At 46.6% G+C, this 18,025-nt stretch overlaps 3 long non-coding RNA genes across 6 annotated transcripts in view; 2 read left to right on the top strand and 1 right to left on the bottom strand.

The window, feature by feature from the left end:
- Nucleotides 1–11,109, top strand: part of Gm33408 — a 31,492-nt gene extending 20,383 nt beyond the window's left edge. For 2 of the 3 annotated variants that reach the window (XR_871338.1, XR_003948267.1), the window contains exons 3-5: nucleotides 9,928–10,056; nucleotides 10,610–10,689; nucleotides 10,867–11,109. This is a non-coding gene — a long non-coding RNA (predicted gene, 33408). Of the gene's footprint in view, nucleotides 1–820; nucleotides 1,038–9,927; nucleotides 10,057–10,609; nucleotides 10,690–10,866 lie in introns of those variants that run through there. The other variant, XR_871341.1, reaches the window with a different exon arrangement.
- Nucleotides 11,110–11,172: 63 nt separating this feature from the next.
- The window catches only part of Platr11, a 45,161-nt gene continuing 38,308 nt past the window's right edge, over nucleotides 11,173–18,025 (top strand). Inside the window, exons 1-3 of the long non-coding RNA XR_001779318.2 lie at nucleotides 11,173–12,587; nucleotides 12,796–12,862; nucleotides 17,021–17,121. This is a non-coding gene — a long non-coding RNA (pluripotency associated transcript 11). The remainder of the gene's footprint in view (nucleotides 12,588–12,795; nucleotides 12,863–17,020; nucleotides 17,122–18,025) is intronic.
- On the bottom strand, nucleotides 12,341–17,270 carry Gm33285. 2 transcript variants are annotated; one of them, XR_379986.3, is made up of 3 exons: nucleotides 17,009–17,270; nucleotides 16,384–16,514; nucleotides 12,341–12,427 (listed from the first exon to the last, which is right to left on the bottom strand). It is a non-coding gene; the product is annotated as a predicted gene, 33285 (long non-coding RNA). The 2 variants fall into 2 exon arrangements; XR_871337.2 differs by lacking the exon at nucleotides 12,341–12,427 and adding an exon at nucleotides 12,761–12,843.

Genomic DNA, 18,025 nt, shown 5'->3' with positions numbered 1-18,025 from the left:
CCTATTTAGTCTGTGCTCAAGAGTCTTAGATGGAAATTTACCCTCATCCTGTGTCTCCATCAGTGTGGTAGGTCATCCTCCCCGTCGACCTGCCTGGGTTGGGAATCAGCCAGGATGTTGGCTGCCCGGGCTTCTCTGGAAGTTAATTCGTCTGTTGCTTGTATTTGCGGCAGAGCATTGAAGTCATCAGGGTCTTATTTTTGAAATTCAGGGAGTGAGTGATGGTAAAAACATTTGCCCTCTTTTCCTAGGAGGGGGGCACAAATAAAGATCAGTGGGGATTTCCTCTCCTGGCAGGAAGAGGTGCTGGGCACCCAGAGGGGGGTGGGACTCACTACTGTCCCCCCGGAAAGATCAAAGGGTCAGGTCTCTTCCTCGCACAAACCAGCCTTGAGGCTGTGGGTTCTATGAGGGGGCACAGCTGAGGTAGGGCAGGGAGCTAGTGTGTGCGCTTCCAGAGAGGAGGGAGGGAGGGAGGGAGGGAGGGGGGGAGGGGGGAGGGGGGAGGGGGGGAGGGGGGGAGAGGGGGAGAGGGGGAGAGGGGGAGAGGGGGAGAGGGGGAGAGGGGGAGAGGGGGAGAGGGGGAGAGGGGGAGAGGGGGAGAGGGGGAGAGGGAGAGAGGGAGAGAGGGAGAGAGGGAGAGCGCGCCCTGAGGAATTAATGGCACACCACTGTGGTACCCTGGGCACCCTCATAGCCACAGCCACAGTGAACCCAAACGTTAACTGTCACAGATCGTGACCGACCTTCTAGGTGGGTGTTCTGAGGCTGCGGAACTGATTTTTCTCCCCTTTCTCACCACCCTTTCCTCTTTCCCCAGCACGGTGAGCATTGCTCACTGAGTGTGTGCAACATGGTGCCTTCAACTTCCACAAAAAAAGCCAAGAGCAGCCACTTCCCATCTTGCTTGTCACCAATTCTATGATCTTTGCACTCTGAACTGACTCGTGGATTTCAGCTAATTTCTGTTTGGTTGGTTATTTGGGGAGGGGTGGGGAGTTTGAGACAGGGTTTCTCTTGTATAGCCTTGGCCATCCTAGAACTTACTCTGTAGACCAGGCTGGTCTTGAACTCACAGAGATCCACCTGTCTCTGCATCCTGAGTGTAACTTCTGTGTTTATTAAAGCTGCTTGGAACACGTCCATCTCTTGTGGCTCCTGATCCTTTGAGGCGCACCCCCAGGCCCCCTCCCAGCCCCCCCCCCCAGGCTCTCCAGTGCCCCCAGCTCCTGAGAAGACTTTCTCTCACCCTGCTTAGAGCAGAAGAGCACAGCCTCCGGCCAAAACCCAGCACTTTTAAGAGCAAAGGCAAAGCAATCTGGCGGGGCACCGAGTCCTTGTCTGTTCTCTGCAGCGCTCTAAGTAACAACCCTCTGCACAAAGCAGTGTGTCTCTCTGCTACAGTCCACGCAGGACTTTAGCTCCAGGACTGGAGAGACAGCAGCCATCTCTATATGGCAACTGCTTAAGCCTAGAGCCTGACTTTTTGCTCCCTTCTAGTGGCTGTAGCCAGCTGCCTCTGGGAACATAGTTCACAGAACTATTGAGATCAGCCTCCCCGCCCCCCCCCCTCCCGACTCCTTCCTTCTTCCCCTCCTCCTGGAGGCAGTCACCCCCTTCCCTTCTGAAGGATGTCTGGCAGTTTATCTTCTCTCCACAGTGGGGGACAGGTCCAGCTTTCCTTCAACATGGTGGGTCGGGTCTATGCCTGGCCCCCACTGCCTCCTTCAGCTGTGTAGAACTGTAGCCCTACTGTTACTTCCTGTTTCCTCAAACCCTGTGCAGAAGCAGTTCTCAAAAATTTCAGAATGACCAAACAAACTGAAGAAAGGCTGCTTTCACTGGGACCAGCCTTACCTTTGGACGGACAGACAGACAGGGTATCACAGTGCCTCCTGCAGAGGTCTTTTCCAGTCGCTGACAGCGTTTGATGTGCAGATTCTTAGAGATAACATGAAAATGAGGGTTCTATGCTGGCCCTAAATAGGATTAAGCTTCAGGTGCCCACATTTGGTAGTTGGCCTTATAGTATGTTTCATTGATGCTGCTGCTGCTGGTGTTCGTGCTTAGACTGGTGTGGGTTCACTTGTATGCTCTGTGTGGAGGTCAGAGGTCAATCTTGGGTGTCGTCCCTCCAGAGCCGGTTCTGTCTTCTTTCTCCTTTAAATGAATGAACTGGGACAGCATGCTGATTCCGCAGCACAAGCCTGACAATGTGGATTCCAGCCTTGGATCCACATGGTGGGGGTGGGGGAGAGAACCAACTCCTCACGCATGTACACACGCAAGCACACCACACTCACACATAAGATGGAAAACAAATAAAAACAAAGGAAAAACACTGTGTTGGCATGTTTTAAAACTTCTTTTGTAGAATTGTGTATGTGTGTGTGTCTATGTGTGCATATATCTATGTATATAGTGTGTGTGCATGTGTGTCTATGTGGGTGTGAGTGCATGTATGTATGTGTGAGCACGAGCTTGTTGAGAAGGGGAGGAAAGAAAGAGAGAAAATGAAGGGACTGCCTCCACAGGCTCCACTATTGACAGTTCAATAAAACCATTTTGCAAAAATCAACAAGACTCCAGGAGCACAGCTGACTCTGTAAACGTGGGGAGTCTGCTGCTAATGCCAAGAGTGAGCAAGCGCTGTGACAGAGCCTCAGACAAATGTTGATATGACCATATTTCAGTTTGCACGGAAATATGTTCTCTCCGTATGGGCGAGGAAGCTGTAAGAAGAGAAACACAAACAACACATTGAAGGCATGTCGTTGTTGAGACTGCTCTCTGCCAGGGCAAACCGCTTGTCTTCTTTCTGTGAATTTCCCAGCAGAGGTTGTCATGAATTTCCTAATGTGACTGGGAAGCCAAAATTCTTCCATTTAAGGGGGGAAAAGATGGCAGATTTCTCAGATGGCTGCGCCATAGGCTTAAAACACACAACACAGAATAGCTAAGCAGTCTCATGATTAGAAAGCCACATACATCTTATGTATTAGCATAAAGAACTCTGCCTGGCATCCTCTTCCTTATTCCCAAGGCAGAACTCAGCTAATGAATTCAGTGTTCCCACGGGGAATTCAGCTCAGTGGTTTAGCTCTTCCTATGGCAGATTTCAGATGAAGAAATATCAGAAAATGATTGTCCCAGCAGACTCCTTTACAAATATAAGAATTACTGAGATAGATGGAAAGTTTCCGTCTCCCTCAGTCCTTCTACTAAAACCCAGCTCCCACTGTTGGGGTATCTGAGGTGTCTCTGGGAAATAAAAAGGTTATGAAGGTAGAGTACCCAGGAATGGGGCTATTAATGATATAAAAAGAGTTTAAACAGAAGGTCTGTACAAATCAGAAAGCATGCTTCACTGGACTCGGAGTCTGTATCAGCCTCCACTGTGGGCTCTTTAGCCTCCGGAACCAGAACACTTAACTTGCAGTTTGGTTTTGTTGTTGTTTGTTTGACAATTTCATAATTCATATAACATGCTTGGGTCAAACCCACCCTTCAAAATCCTGGTCCTCCAATTAGGCCCCTAGCTGCCCTGCTCCCAATAATATAAAATATATATGTGTGTATGTGTGTGTGTGTGTGTGTGTGTGTGTGTGTGTGTGTGTATTCCATTGGGTCATCCACTTAAACCCTGCCTGTGTGTGCACAGGACCATCTACTGGGGCATGTGTAGACTGTCAGAGACTGTCTCCCAGAAGAGAATGGATTGTCCCTTTCCCCAGAGCCCAGAGCCATCAATTGCCAATAGCTTCTTAGTTAGGGGTGGGATTTCTCCTCTCTCATTCACGCTGAGTTTTGTGCTAGCTTGATAGACTTCTTGTGTAAGTCTTAGGCATGTAGTTATGTCTCTTGGTTGATTTTTTTCCCCCTTTCTAACCTACAGAATTTTTGTACTGAGTCAAATTTCCAGCAGAACATTGGCTCTCTCTTAATGTCCTCCCCACCGGCCCCACATATAGGTACGGCATAGTTCTTACCTGGTGAGCGCCAGTGGTCAGTGTCAGGATGCTATTTGCAATCACTTTCCTCCTTATTAGGAAATTTTAAAATAATTTCTGTTTTATCTAGTGTGTGCCTATGTATGATACATGTGCGAGTGTGGGTGCTTGCATGCCACAGAGCATGTGTGAAGTCAGAGGCTGCTTGTAGGAGCTGGTCTCTCCTTCTGCCCACTGCCCACCGTGGGATCCCAGGGTGGAGTGCAAGTCCTTGGTGTTTTTACTTTCTGAGCCATCTGTACCTTACTTTTGGACAAGGTCTCTCTCTCTCTCTCTCTCTCTCTCTCTCTCTCTCTCTCTCTCTCTCTCCATAGAACTTGCCGTTTTCGATAGACTGACTGTCACGCCTCCGAGATTTGTTCGACTCTGACTCCCCCACCCCCCACCCCCCCCCACCCCCCGACCCAGGCGCCAGCCACTACAGGAGCTACAGGGCAGGGACCAGGCTGTCATTTTCATGTGGGAACTTTGGATCTGAACTCCGGTCCTCAAGCTTCTGTGTCAGGCACTTTCGCTTTGAACAAACCCAGAATACTGTTTCCTGAGAAGTAAAACATTAATATGTACCCCCCTTTTAATAACTAAAAGTAGAAACCTCACCATCTGCCCAGACCCCAGGGTGCTGCATCCCACCAGAACGCTTGCTTTCTGTTCTGAGCCATCCACACAAGCCTGCGCCCCCTCCGACTTCAGTCTGCAAGCAGGCACCGACACTCTCACGCTGACTCCTTACATGCTTCCTGGCAACAGTCTGAACTGAGACCTGCTGAGGAGAGTCCGTGGACAGTAGGAGCTCAGGATGCCCAAGGAGCGGGAGGAAATGTATCCAAATCTTCCTATCTTCTTTCATCATTGAAACTCGGAGACTTCAAATCTGGCCTCCCTGTTCTTAGTACAGTCTTAAACGCTGGCAAATAGAAGAAACAGGGGCATGCAGGCCTGTGATTTCTTTTCTCCCAGCTTAATCAGAAAAGGAAACACCGAACATGATTAAAGTGGCTGCATAACGTGGGATTTGGAGACATTAAAGCTACAGAGGGGCTTTATTGATTTGCCAGAATTATTTTTCTTCTTTCTCTCTCTCTCTCTCTCTTTTTTAAATATTGTTTGAGTGTGTGTGTGTGTGTGAGCACTCCTGCACAGTGCATGTGTAGAGGTCAGAAGACACCTTGTGGGCACTATTTCCCTTCTCGCATGGTAAGTTCTGGAGATCAAAGCTCAGGTCCTCAGACTTGGCAGCAAGCTTCTTTACCTGTTGAGCCAGCTCGCAGGTACTGAAATGACTTTTCTAAGCTACAGTTCTAAACGTCATGCCCCTCTAAATCCTTCTTTGACTTTTTCATGCTCTCCCACGGTTATGACCTTGAGTTGATCTTCAGTATAATTCTATTGGCAAGGGGGAACCCATCAGATAGTCAGACGCGTCTTTCAATATTTTTGACTGGCTGATGAGGCGCAGTGATAGGTGCAAAGGTATGACGGGAAGCGAACTAACCAGCCGGTCTCTTACGGGAGTTAGACGCTAGGGATCTGGGAATAGCTTATAAATTATTTTAACCCACTAGACTTCTATGATATGGCTCTGTGGCCTCATATAAGCATCTTCCAGAATCATTCGTTTTTTATGTTTAATGGCCAGAGGGACGTATAAGAAGTGTCCAGGGCTAGTGAGATCATTCACTGAGTAAAACAACTTGTATCCAAGCCTGATGATCCAAGATCAATCCTCAGGATTCCACAGTGGGTGGAAGAAGATAACTCACATGCGTGACTGCGGCACACCCAGGGTAAGGCTTGGGCCCTAGTTATAGGGGCTATGGTAGGCTTTTCCCCTGTCATCTTGTAGGGAGATCTCAGCTATAGACCTTCATACATAATCGCCATCTAACTTAGTCTCACATTCGCCCACCCAGCATGCCAGGATCTACTTGCTTAGCCAAATTAATCAATTAAGCACTCAGTGTCTTTAGTACCTTCCATGTCCAGACACTGCTCCAGGTATAATCAGTAACAAAACAGCTTACTCCTTTTGAGGAAGCAAGTGGTAATTGAGTACTATGTTCAGTACAAGTTAGACAAGCAAACCACGCTTTTGAATTTTTACCGGATCCAGAGTTTTTTGTGTAAAGTTCCTCCTTGCTCTCTGACTTGGGAAGTTCACTTGTTGATTAGAGCCTGAGAATAGGGATATACAATGTGTCCTTCAATAGTGCACTAAAGGGGTTGAGGTAGGGGTAAAAGTGCTTGCTGCCAAGCTTAATGGCTTGAGCCTGGCCCTGCACAGTGGTGGGAGATAGTAGACTTTAGCAAGTTGAGCTCTGACCTCCACATGCATGCTGTGGCACGTGTAGCCCCATAATAAATGAATAAATGTGCAGGGCAGTGGTGTCACATGCCTTTAACCCCAACACTTGGGGAGACAGAGGCAGGCAGATCTACATGAGTTTAAGGCCAGGCTCATCTACAGAGTGAGTTCCAGGACAGTCAAGGCTAAAACAGAGAACCCTATCTTGAAAATCCAAAACCAAAAACAAACATAGCAAACAAAAACCAAAAACCAAAAAGAAAAAGCAAAAAAGGGGGGTGGGTGGGAATAAATGTGATTTAAAAATTAAAGTTGCAGTAAACAAGGCTTGTACTGTGGCGTGGTTTCCACTGCCTGTTGATCTTACCGATGATAAACTCCTCATACAACCCACAGCCCTTTACTCCTGATGCCTGCTTTCCATAGTCTGACTGGGCGAGAACAGGAATGACAACTGATTGCTCCATATGGAAAGTGATTGTTAAGGACCTATGTGGGGTACAGCCAAAATCAGACTTGATACAGGAAATGACCTCACACAGTATGCTCCCCTTTCATCCTTACTAGGCTTTAGTTTCTTCCTTTGTACAAAGTGTCAAAATAATTGTACCTTGTTTCTTACTGGTATCCAACAGGTTACAAGGTTATAACACTGAAAAGCCATCTACTTGTATATAGTTAATATCATCTTTTGACACATTGTTTCTCTAACTTAAAGGACATCCAAGCATACCTTGTATCTTGATCTGACTGTAAAAATTACCATGAATATTTCAGGTTGAAGAATATTAGCAACCTAAATAGGCTGAAAACTGAGCTTGGACTTGGCACTTACTAGAATCATGCTTTCTGACAAGGGTCTAATGAAAGTAAAAATAGCTCTAACCCAGTCATTTACACCACGCTGACGCTGATGCCTATCAGAGTTGAAAGTAATCACAATGTTTATGTCAGTCATTAACCTGCTTTCTGTTTCTGTCAGAAACAAACCTTGAGTAAGGACTACTCTCAGCTAGCTGTCCTGTCACTGGGCACTGCGCAGTATTTCATAAGGCTGGACAGAGACAGACAGTGTCCGTGGCACCTCAAGAAGAAACATAGATTTGTATCATAGTCAGTCTATTCATAGTGGGCAACCTATAGGACTTCATATGGGAGATACAGACCAGTTGAGTGGATTAAAAAGCATGGACAGCTCTGGGGAAGTGATTCAGAGAGTAAAGGGCTTGTTGTGCAAAAGCAGGGACACAAGTTCAAATCTCTGGAACCCACTTAAAACTGTGGGGTGTGCTTTTATAATCCTGGAGCAGAGAAAAGAAGTGGAGACAGGAAATAGTACCCACAAATCTTCTTGAGCCAGCTAGTCTGGACTATATTATAGCTCTCTCTCTCTGTCTCTCTCTGCCTCTCTCTGTCTCTGTCTCTGTCTCTGTCTCTGTCTCTGTCTCTGTCTCTCTCTCTCTCTCTCTCTCTCTCACACACACACACACACACACACACACACACACACACACACACACACACACACAGGGATGGGGGGGGGTGTAACTGCCCAGCCCAGAGCCATCCAGATGGTTGACCCACAGAAATGTGATGTAAAGAAATGGCTTTGTTTTAAGTCACTAAATTTTAGGGTTTACAGCAAAAGTGAATAGCTATATTCCATGGCTTGTCCATTTTAAGGAAGGTCTCTTCCATCACCTGTATCCTCTGTGATCTTACTAATCCACTCAAAAAGAGAAAAATCTTTAAATAAAAGATTAAAAAATGAAAAACAAAGAATTGGCCTTCTCTGTTTCTCTGTTTCTCTTTCTGTCTGTCTGTCTCAGTCTCTATCTCTGTATCTCTGTCTGTCTGTCTCAGTCTTTATCTCTGTATCTCTCTCCAATGCACACTCCTGTCCTGTGTGTGTGTGTGTACATATACATGCCAATGCAGAGGCCAGAACTGGACACCATTGGCCTTTATCATTCTCTGTTGTTTTTTTAAGATCAGGTCTCTCCCCAGATGGAAGCTTGTTGCTCTGTAGCTAGGCGGGCTGGACAGAGAGGGCTCTTAAGATCTGCCTGGCTCTTTGATACAGTGCTGATATTATAAGCACCTGAGTTTTTTCTAATTAAAAATAAAATTATTATTTGTGTATATGTGTGCCCTGCGAGCATGTAGAGGTCAGAGGACAACTTTATGGAGTTGGTTCTGTCCTTCCATCTTTCTGTAGGCTCCAGTAATTAAACTTAGGGTGTCACAGGGACACAGTAAGCCCTTTAGCTGTTGCCAATCTGTCTTCCTGCCCTATCTGCCTGACTTTTTATGTGGGTGCTGAGGATTCAAACGCAGGCTCTCAGGCTTGTCAGACAGTTGTTTTGCCCCTGAGCCAGCTCCCGGTCCTGGGAGGAAGCATCTTTCTGTAGTAGTGAGAGTCATCCCGAACTTCTCCTACTATAGCATCTACTCCAAGTCTGAGTGTGCTCTGATGGCGATGGTGGCCCTCGGCCAGAGGGAGGGAAATCTCACCATATTGTTGTCAGAGTGGATAAGCAGCAGGACCCATGACAGAAATTTGTGGATCGCCAAGGCTTCTGAGCCAGCACACAGACACGCATGCAGCAAACATCCTATGCAGCAAACCCCACGATCATTTATGAATTGCAGACTCCCTGAACCTGGGAGGGTGGCTGAGCAACAAGCTAAGAGAGGTGGCTTCTCCTTTGTTTTTGTAACACACACATATCTGCACACACTTGGGTCACTTATTTCAAGGGTGTGGCAGCTTAAGTGGTAGGGTTGGTGTTACCAAAATCAAAAGAAAAATTATTACAGTAAATTTGGTTCCCATAATCTTTTATATTTCCCCTTTATCCTCAGCCATTATTTTATGCTTTTATTTCCACTGACAAAAATTTGCTGAGAACCTAATGTACACAAGGAAATACTCTAAGTACCAGTAACTGCTGATAGGAAGCAGAACAGGATTGACTAATACAGGATGCTAGGATTATTAAATAAGGGTGGATGTGAGGCCCTCTTGGTACCCTGCTTTGAATGTACAATGCCCTAGATGGGTCCTCAGCACACTGTATGAGCTACACCTGTAGCACTTGGCACTTGAGAGGTAGAGATGGGAGCATCAGAAGTGAAACTAGCCTGGGCTACATGAGAGTCCATCTCAAAACAGGTAAAACAAATGGCAGCAGCGATAGATTCTACAGGAAGAAGTCAAGAAGCCATGGAGAAGTGCTTCTGGAAGCTTCCATGAGTCTTTTCCAAACTGGGAAAGGGAGGAAGACTATACAATTAATGGCATACACTCCTGTGACTCTCTCTTGGGAGAAGAGGGAGTCTCAGAGGGGACCCGACAACTTGACCCGCTACCATGCGCATTGGCTTTCAGACTTGGCAGAGGTCTCATGTCATGGCCTTGCTCACCACTGAGGTGGCATGGTCTCCTTGAACAAGCTCAAAGCAAGCAAAAACTCCGATTGATCAAAGTAGAGACAAGGATATGCTGTGTACTCGTCATCGGCGTCTTAACAGGGCAGCAGAGGAGACCACCACATACATTTTGTTTGATGGCGACTCCAAGTGATTCTTTTGTCTCCTCTTTCCCCGCAGCTGACTCAGAGCAGATGTCCCCTGGCTGATGGTTGACTCAGAGTCACAGTCATCCTTTTTCCTAGCTGCAAAAGAAACACTGGATTGTTTGGTGAAAATGAAGGTTTCAGGGAAGCAGATGTGGACAGAGTTAAGTATATAATTTGAACTTATACCCTTAAGCCTTCCAGATTTGGACCCAAATCTCCTCCATGGTATTTACATTAGCACTGATGATACGGCTCACAGTTTTCAGACAGCCTTTGAAATTTTAAATTTTATTTCATTTGTGTGTATGTATGTCTATGTTAACGTGCATGTGTGTAAGAGTGAATACGTGTGTGTGAGTGTGTGTGTGAGTGTGTGTGTGTGTATGTGTGTGTGAGTGTGTGTGTGTATGAGTGTGTGTGTGTGTGTGTGAGTGGAATCCAAAGGAGAACACTGAGTGTTCTGCTCCATCTCTCTTTGCTGTATTCCCTTGAGGCAGGGTTTCTCTGAACCCAGAGCTACGGTGGCAATCGGCAAGCCCTAACCATCTGCCTGTGACTGTTCCTTACAAGGTTCCGGGCACACAGGAGGCCATGCCTGGTTTTTTACATGAATGCTTGGGATTTGAACTTATACCCTTAAGCTTGAGCAGCCAGTGCCCTCCCACTCTGAGCCATCTCACCAGCCCTCACATATTCCTTTTGTATTTTAAAAGTGTTCCTGGAGCTGAGCGTGGAGCATGCGATTCCTAATGGCGGCACAGCCACTGAGTCGTAAGAAGAGCTACAGCAGCAGGTGGGCTGGCCACGCACATCAGCCAATTGTCCAACAGTTAAACCTCCACTTGTTGAGAGTCCACACACCACCTCTTTAACAGCCCTCCCCCCTCGTCGATTGTTGATTACCGTATTCCAAACGCAGAAGAGCAGTGCAAATTGCACCCTATTTGCTCATCTTTTTCATTTTTATCAGGCACTCGAGGTGTGCACTGTAGGATTCTGGAAAAGGTCTTCGACACTTCCAAACTACTGAGTCACTGTCACCCTTTAAGACATCCTGAAATGCAGGCGACTAACCCAGCAGAGGGAAGAGATTTCTGTTAAAGATTGTCTCCTGCCCTGAAGGCTGCCTGACAAGCCAACAGTGAACATCGCTGGCTGCTAAGTAACATTTAGGTTTTGAAGGGGTGCAGATGAGGGTGCTACCACACAGAGGAGCCTGAGGACCTTAGTGGGGGTGGGGTGGGGTGGGGGTGGGGGTGGGGTGGGGGTGGGGAGCTCTATCTTATAGGCTTATCTGCAGGCAGAGTCTTCAGCCTTGGTTCTGTTTCTACCTGAGGTAAGATAATTATTAGGGGCATTGTGCATTTCAGGATGGTAACAGTACCTCTCGCCTCTAAGTACCAGATGCCTTTTGCAATCAGCTCCTTGCCTCCCGTGCTTTAATAGGTATCTCCAGATGTTGTCTTGGAATCAAATTCCTGCTCTAGAGGGGAATTACTGCTAAAGAGCGACGTCCAAGATTAGCTGCTTGCTGGGCTGCAGATCTCACTAAAAGCTCTAGCCCACCATACACAGAGCTCTGGGTTCACTCTTCAGCCTTACATAAAGTGGATGTGATCCCAGGCATATGCAGTAGAGGCAGAGCCATCAGCAGGCTCAAGGTGACACATGAGATATAAGGCCCTTCCATCTTAGAAACAAAACAGAAGACAAACAAAGAGAATCTGGGAACTGAGAGATATCTCCCTTACATGCAACCACCACTATAAACATGGCATTTGTCAGACTTAAAGTAAACGCTTCGGGGAGGAAGAGCTGGGTCCTTAGACTGCTTTTGAAGGGAGTACTCCAGGGACCATTGCTGTCCTAACCCTTATTCCCTCCAACTTGTGAAAGAGTGCCCAGTACCATGCTTCCCAGGCCTCTCTGAGCATTTATCCACAGAGACCTTAAGAGAGCTCACCAGGACACACTTGGGAGCCCCCTCTTGGTTAAGTGTGAAAGCCACTGGTGGTGATATTGTTTAAGATTTCCTCTGGTTATCCTGGCATGCCACCACTGTGGGCTCACCTAGGATATTGGTGATGATGGTAAGTAAGCAAGCACATAGCTACTCTTTGCAGCTGTCTGATTCTCTCTAGATTATATTCAATCATTTCAATGCAACCTGACCCAGTCTCTGTGAGCTATACTTTCTGTTTGGGGAGGAAGAGACAGGCTCAGGAACTTGAATAACATACCCCAGTGTGTGCACAGGGCTCTAGGCTTCCCACACAGGCTGCTGGAGCACCTTACCATTGTGCTGTCTTCTATCTCTATTAATATTTGACCTCCAAGGATTTAGAAAGAGAGACACACATAGATGCACAGGGAACAGATTTTTCTGGAAACAGCTGGAATTTCTGTAGATCCCCGAGTCCAGGATTTTCCTCCAGAAAGTGGACCAACAGAGCATTTAGGCGTCAAGTTAATCTTGTCTTATCTCAGAGTCTCACAGGGCCTTAAACAGGGAATGGAGGCTACAGGACCGCCTGAGGGAGAGTTTCATAAAAAAAAAAAAACGATATTTTTACCGTGCTACAAAGAACATTTCCCTCCTTAAATATGCAAAGCCACTGCAGCAAATATCACGAACTCATTCTGGTGATGCAGGCGGGCGACACTTAATTATCAGCTCCACCAGCAAATTAGGTGAGAAAATTACTTGTCTTTTTATATTTATTTTAAAAGAATTCAAAGAAGATAACGATTTAACCACCACGGCATATTCCAACCCCCCCCCCCCGCCCCCAGCTTTTCTCCTTCACCCATGTCTGCTCTCCTCCCCCCATCCCCACCTCCCACCCCAGCCCCAATGTGCGTTCTTTGCCTCTCTTCACGGCTTTGTGTGGGTGTCCAGTACAGGAATCTGAGTCTTCCCCGAGGAATTCATGGGCCTGACAGGAAGCTGAGGTGAAGAACTCGGAGTAAGTAGCCAGGCCCCAGGTGCGATCCAGAGTACCCCCACCCCAGTGGATCTGCTCGCAGCACACAGGACAAATGCCCTGATGGTTTGAATTCACTTGTATAGATTGCTGGCTAGAGAGGAAGCCTTGAAGGCCACATGAACAGTCACCAAGACCAATCCAGAGCCCCAAAGCCCGTTTCCACACTGTCTCTCTGGTGAGGCGTTCTGAGGTCTTATCACTTTTGTAAGCTCAGACTGAACCTGTCCCAGAGAGGCAGGAAGGGCAAAGAGCCGGTGTCTCCCTGGAGGTTGGGTACCCTTCACTATTTCATCTCCAAAGTGTCTTTCTAAGATGTTTCTGGAAGGAGAACCAGGCCTTTGGGTTCTCTAAAACGTGGAGACTTTCCAGGAGCGATAACGCTTCCGTACAGCACATGCCAGGAACATCTATCCAGCACAGCTTAATGTCCTTATTGTGAAACCTCAGCGTGTGGCAATTAGAAGAGGAAAGGAATGTGGCTGGAGGCTCTCGGGCTCCAAGAGGACAGCAGACATCCCCTGTGTGTCCTTGCCGCCTTATCAGAATCCACACCCTCAGCAGCGCTGGCTCCATTCCCCCCCCCCCTCAACCCCCCACCAGAATGACCTACAGAGTTCATTCAGTGTGATGATCTTAAAATCAGTTGAGCCATGTGGCGGGAGAAGACAGGGAGCCCTAGGGGCCTGCAGGAGGCAGAGCACACACCTAAAGTCTGGCTGCCCAAAATGCTGTCAGACTGTTTCATACAGAAACAGGGTCCTCAGCTGCCAGATCTTAAAGAAGTTTCCAGGAATCTGGAAATCTTAATTTTCTCTTGAGACAGGGTCTCTGTCTGGCTGGGGATTAGCCACGTAGACCAGGCTGGCCTGGAATCACAGAGATCTGCATTTCCAGTGCTGGTTTATTATGGCCTACTCAAGAATGTGGATTTTTTTTTTAAATGAAAAATTTCACTGAGTTGTTGGTCAGATGGGGCCTTATACGTGCTGGGTGAACATCTCACTGAGCTATGTTTCTAGTCAGTGCAAATTTTCAATTTCCTATTTTAAAAAAAGTGTATGTGTGTGTGTGTGACATGTGTGTGAATGCCTGTTGAGGCCAGACAATTCCCTAGAGCTTGGTTTGTAGTCAGCTATGAGCTATCCAATAGAATTCTTGGGAACCAAACTTGGCTTCTCTCTGACGAGTAGCAAAGGCTCTTCACTACTAAGCCATCTTGCTAGTCCCCAGATGCCATATTTTTGAGGAGAAAAATAATGTAAGTTTAATACTTCTGCAGGTCAGATAGGCAGGCCAACAATAGGCCCCCACTTTGTTACCCCTGTTCTAGATCAACACCAAACTTTTCACAAGAGTCTCCCAGAGAAGGCATTGTGTCTCAACTAGCCAGGGACTCTTAGTCATAGGTAAGGATTGTCCGGGACATTTTTTTTAATGCAATTTTAAAAAAATAATTGTTTATTTATTTTATGTATATGAGTACACTGTAGCTGCCTTCAGACACACTAGAAGAGAGCATCAGATCCCATTACAGATGGTTGTGAGCCACCATGTGATTGCTGGGAATTGAACTCAGCACCTCTGGAAGAGCAGTCAGTGCTCTTAACCGCTGAGCCATCTCTCCAGCCCCTGTCCTTACTATTTTAACCCCCAGTGTCTTGGTTACTCAAAGTTTGTTACATCTAATGGCATTTATAACCTTCCCATGTTCTGATAGCCATGTTGAATAGGCGAGGCTCTCTTCCTTTCTCAAAAATCCCAGAGCTCCTAGGGAAGAACATTAGTAGCTTATAATGAATCCTCTCTGGGAGCCATAAAAACATCTCTATGAGATCAGCAATGTTTGCCATCATCCTCCAGTTGCGAATGCCCCAGACCAGAGAGATGAAGTCTTTTCCCCAAGGTGACGCACAATTAGAAGGACATAGAACAGATTAAATCGGTGTCTCCTGACATTAGAAAGCATATTTTCTCTCCTCTCCTGCCCGCCTTCCTTTTCCTCCTTCACTAACTGGAGTCTGTGGCTGATCACTGAGACAGGCATGAAAGTCTGCATTTAACACGTGTTAACGCTTTCTCGAGCTTTCCCTGGTAGGCCCCACAGTGACGGAGGTGCCACAGCACAGCACTCAATAATGCAAAGATGGTGATAATCATTTTCCAGAGAATAGACTGTAAGGAAGGTGCAGCGTTGCCAAAACCACGTTAGAGATCAGAATGAGAACAAGTTTGGCTAGGGAGAGCCTCAGAGTCAGCGTGCTTTAGTTTGCTGGCTAACGACTGAGAAAATCTCGGCAGTAGAAGCCTAGAAGCCTAGAAATGGGATGGCACAGAGATGCTCATCTTGCAAGGGCCTGAATTTGATCCCCAGAAACCATGGTTAAAAAAAGCTGAGTGTGGTGGCAATCATTGTAATCGCAGCACTGGAGGGGAGCAGAGACAGGATTCCTGCAGCTACATATACAAATGCACCTACACACACATGCACACATATGCACACACTTACACACATGCATACACACATGCACACATGCATACACACTCACAGACTTATGCACACATGCATGCCCGAAAATGCACACATATGTACACACATACACACACACACTCATGTACATATGCACACATATGTATGCACACACCCATACACACACTCCCCCCACTCATACACATACCCATTCACACACATGTGCACATACATGTATGCACAAACATGCATACATACACACACACTCATGCACACACACATGCACACACACTCATACTTGCATGCAGATACCCATACACACACTCTCCCACACACTCATACACATACCTACTCACACACACATGCACACAGATGCACACACACTTACAGACAATACATATACTCACATACACTCATGCACACACACTCATACATACATGCACACACCTATACACACACTCTCCCACACACTCATACATATACCCACTCACACACACATGCACACACATGCACACACACTCACACACATGCATATACCCATACAAACTCACATACATAACACACATGCATGCACACACCCATATACCCACACTCAATACACACATGTACTCACGTGCACACATATGCACACACATACGCACAAACACATATGGACACATGTGCACACACATACACACATGAACATATACACACATAAACATATACATACACACACACTCTCTCACACACACACACACACACACACACACACACACACACACACACACGGAAATGAGTAGATCCTGAAAGCATGTCTTCTTTCAGACACATGGTGAAAACCTACTATCTGATTGGATTCTGTTTTACTTGGGGTGAAGTAGGCCTGAGCGATCTGTTTGTTAGCATTCTAGTTTCCTGTGCAGCCCCCAGCTCTCCACTACCCATCTCCAGCTCTCTCATATAGTGCACAGTCCAGTTTTCTTCTAGAATTTACCTGGCTCCTATGTAAGCATCAAACCTTTGACATTTATCATAAAAGGTCCCAACTCCTTACCTGACAGTCAGGTGTCCTCCCTGTGTGCTGAGGGTTGGTGATGCACTGTTTTACCCTGACTCTTTAGTTCCTTCACCTCAGTATCTCAGGAGGTGTCACCTCGAGGTCATATTCCATACATAAATGCTGGTCTGGAACAGTAGGAACCCATAATAGGACTATTTATATTTTAACTAAATCTTCATCAAGTTGATTAAGTTACAGCATTTTTTATTCAGTCTGGGGGGTTATAACTATCAGACAAAGCTATTAGTACCCATTCCCATGCCTTTTCTCTCCAGGTGTGTGTGTGTGTGTGTGTGTGTGTGTGTGTGTGTGTGTGTGTGTACGTGGTATGCTCGTGTGTGCATACACAGAAGCCAGCATAGAGGAGGATACTCAAGCACACTGCTCTCTACCTTTGAAGCTGGCCTTAGGGACAGTGAGCCCCAGAGATCTTCTTCTCTGTGGCCTCTTGCCCAGTGCTGGAGTCTCAGCGTGACTCTTTACACCAGTTCCTGGGATTTGAACTCAGATCCTCCAGCTTGCATAAGTTCTCTCACTGACCGAACCATCTCCCAGCCCCTTGGATAGCTCTAAATTCTACCATTTCTTCTCGCCATGACTTGGCAAATAAACAGCGTACCTCTTTTGGCAGGAGAGGTGGTGGATGGGAAGCAAACAAAATATGTGAAAATGTTCTCCATTGGTGTCTCTGGCGTGTGGCCGTCTCAGCACGGGGACTTCAAGGAACCCCAAGTGAGAGAATTCCATTGATCGGTTCTGTGTCAACATGGGGTCTTGGAGATTCTAGGGAAGTATCAGCCCAATAACTTGAGTACAATAATGACTTGGAATGTAAAATTATTAAGTATAAAATATCTGTGCAGGGTACGTACTGGAAGAAAATGAGCGAATGAGGTTCTGAAGACCCAAGTCACAAACAATAGAACCTCATGGAAAATTCCAGCATGGAAACTATTTATCCTGGAGAGGACTAGGCTCTATGCTTAAGGATGTAAAAATAAAAGCTACAGAAATCTGATCAGTGATCCAGCTAAGAGAGGTTGAAATCTAACCCTGCCTATGTTGATATGTAGAAGTTTTATCTATGACTGAACTTGTTTTAAATAAACCAGTTTATTAAGACATCACAGTAAGAAAACATGCTTACTGGGCAGTGTGCTGAGAATAAATGACTGTTCAATGCTCACTTGTAAGTGGACCGGCTACACCTCACCCCACCCCCACCCGGAGGTTCAGGGAACATCACAGAAGAGGGAAGGAAAGGTTAGAACCTGTAGATCTGAGGGGGGCTGGGCTGTGAAATGTCGTCTTCCGGACACAAGGCACCACTGCGCACATGGTCTGCACGGGTCAGTGGACATTCTAGTCCTAACTGGACTCAGGGAGTTATATACACGCAAAAGGAGAAGACGGGAAGGTGGGAGGGGTGTGTTAGGGTACATTGGGGGAGGGGTGGTGGGTTGGGGTAGATATGACAGATACACATTGTCAGAGAATAAATGAAAGTGTTAGCTCCTAGTGACAGCAGGCTACTTAAAAGTGTGATTCTAGAAGGCATAAGTGGCTGAGAAACAATCATCTTTGAAAGAGGCCTCTGGCCCAGCAGTGATGGCGCACACCTTTAATCCCCAAGAGA

The sequence above is a fragment of the Mus musculus genome, chromosome 9 (genome assembly GCF_000001635.26).
Source record: "Mus musculus strain C57BL/6J chromosome 9, GRCm38.p6 C57BL/6J".
Classification (NCBI taxonomy): domain Eukaryota; kingdom Metazoa; phylum Chordata; class Mammalia; order Rodentia; family Muridae; genus Mus; species Mus musculus.
The sequence above is the reverse complement of the archived record's forward strand: the minus strand, read 5'-3'. Positions and strand labels throughout refer to the sequence as shown.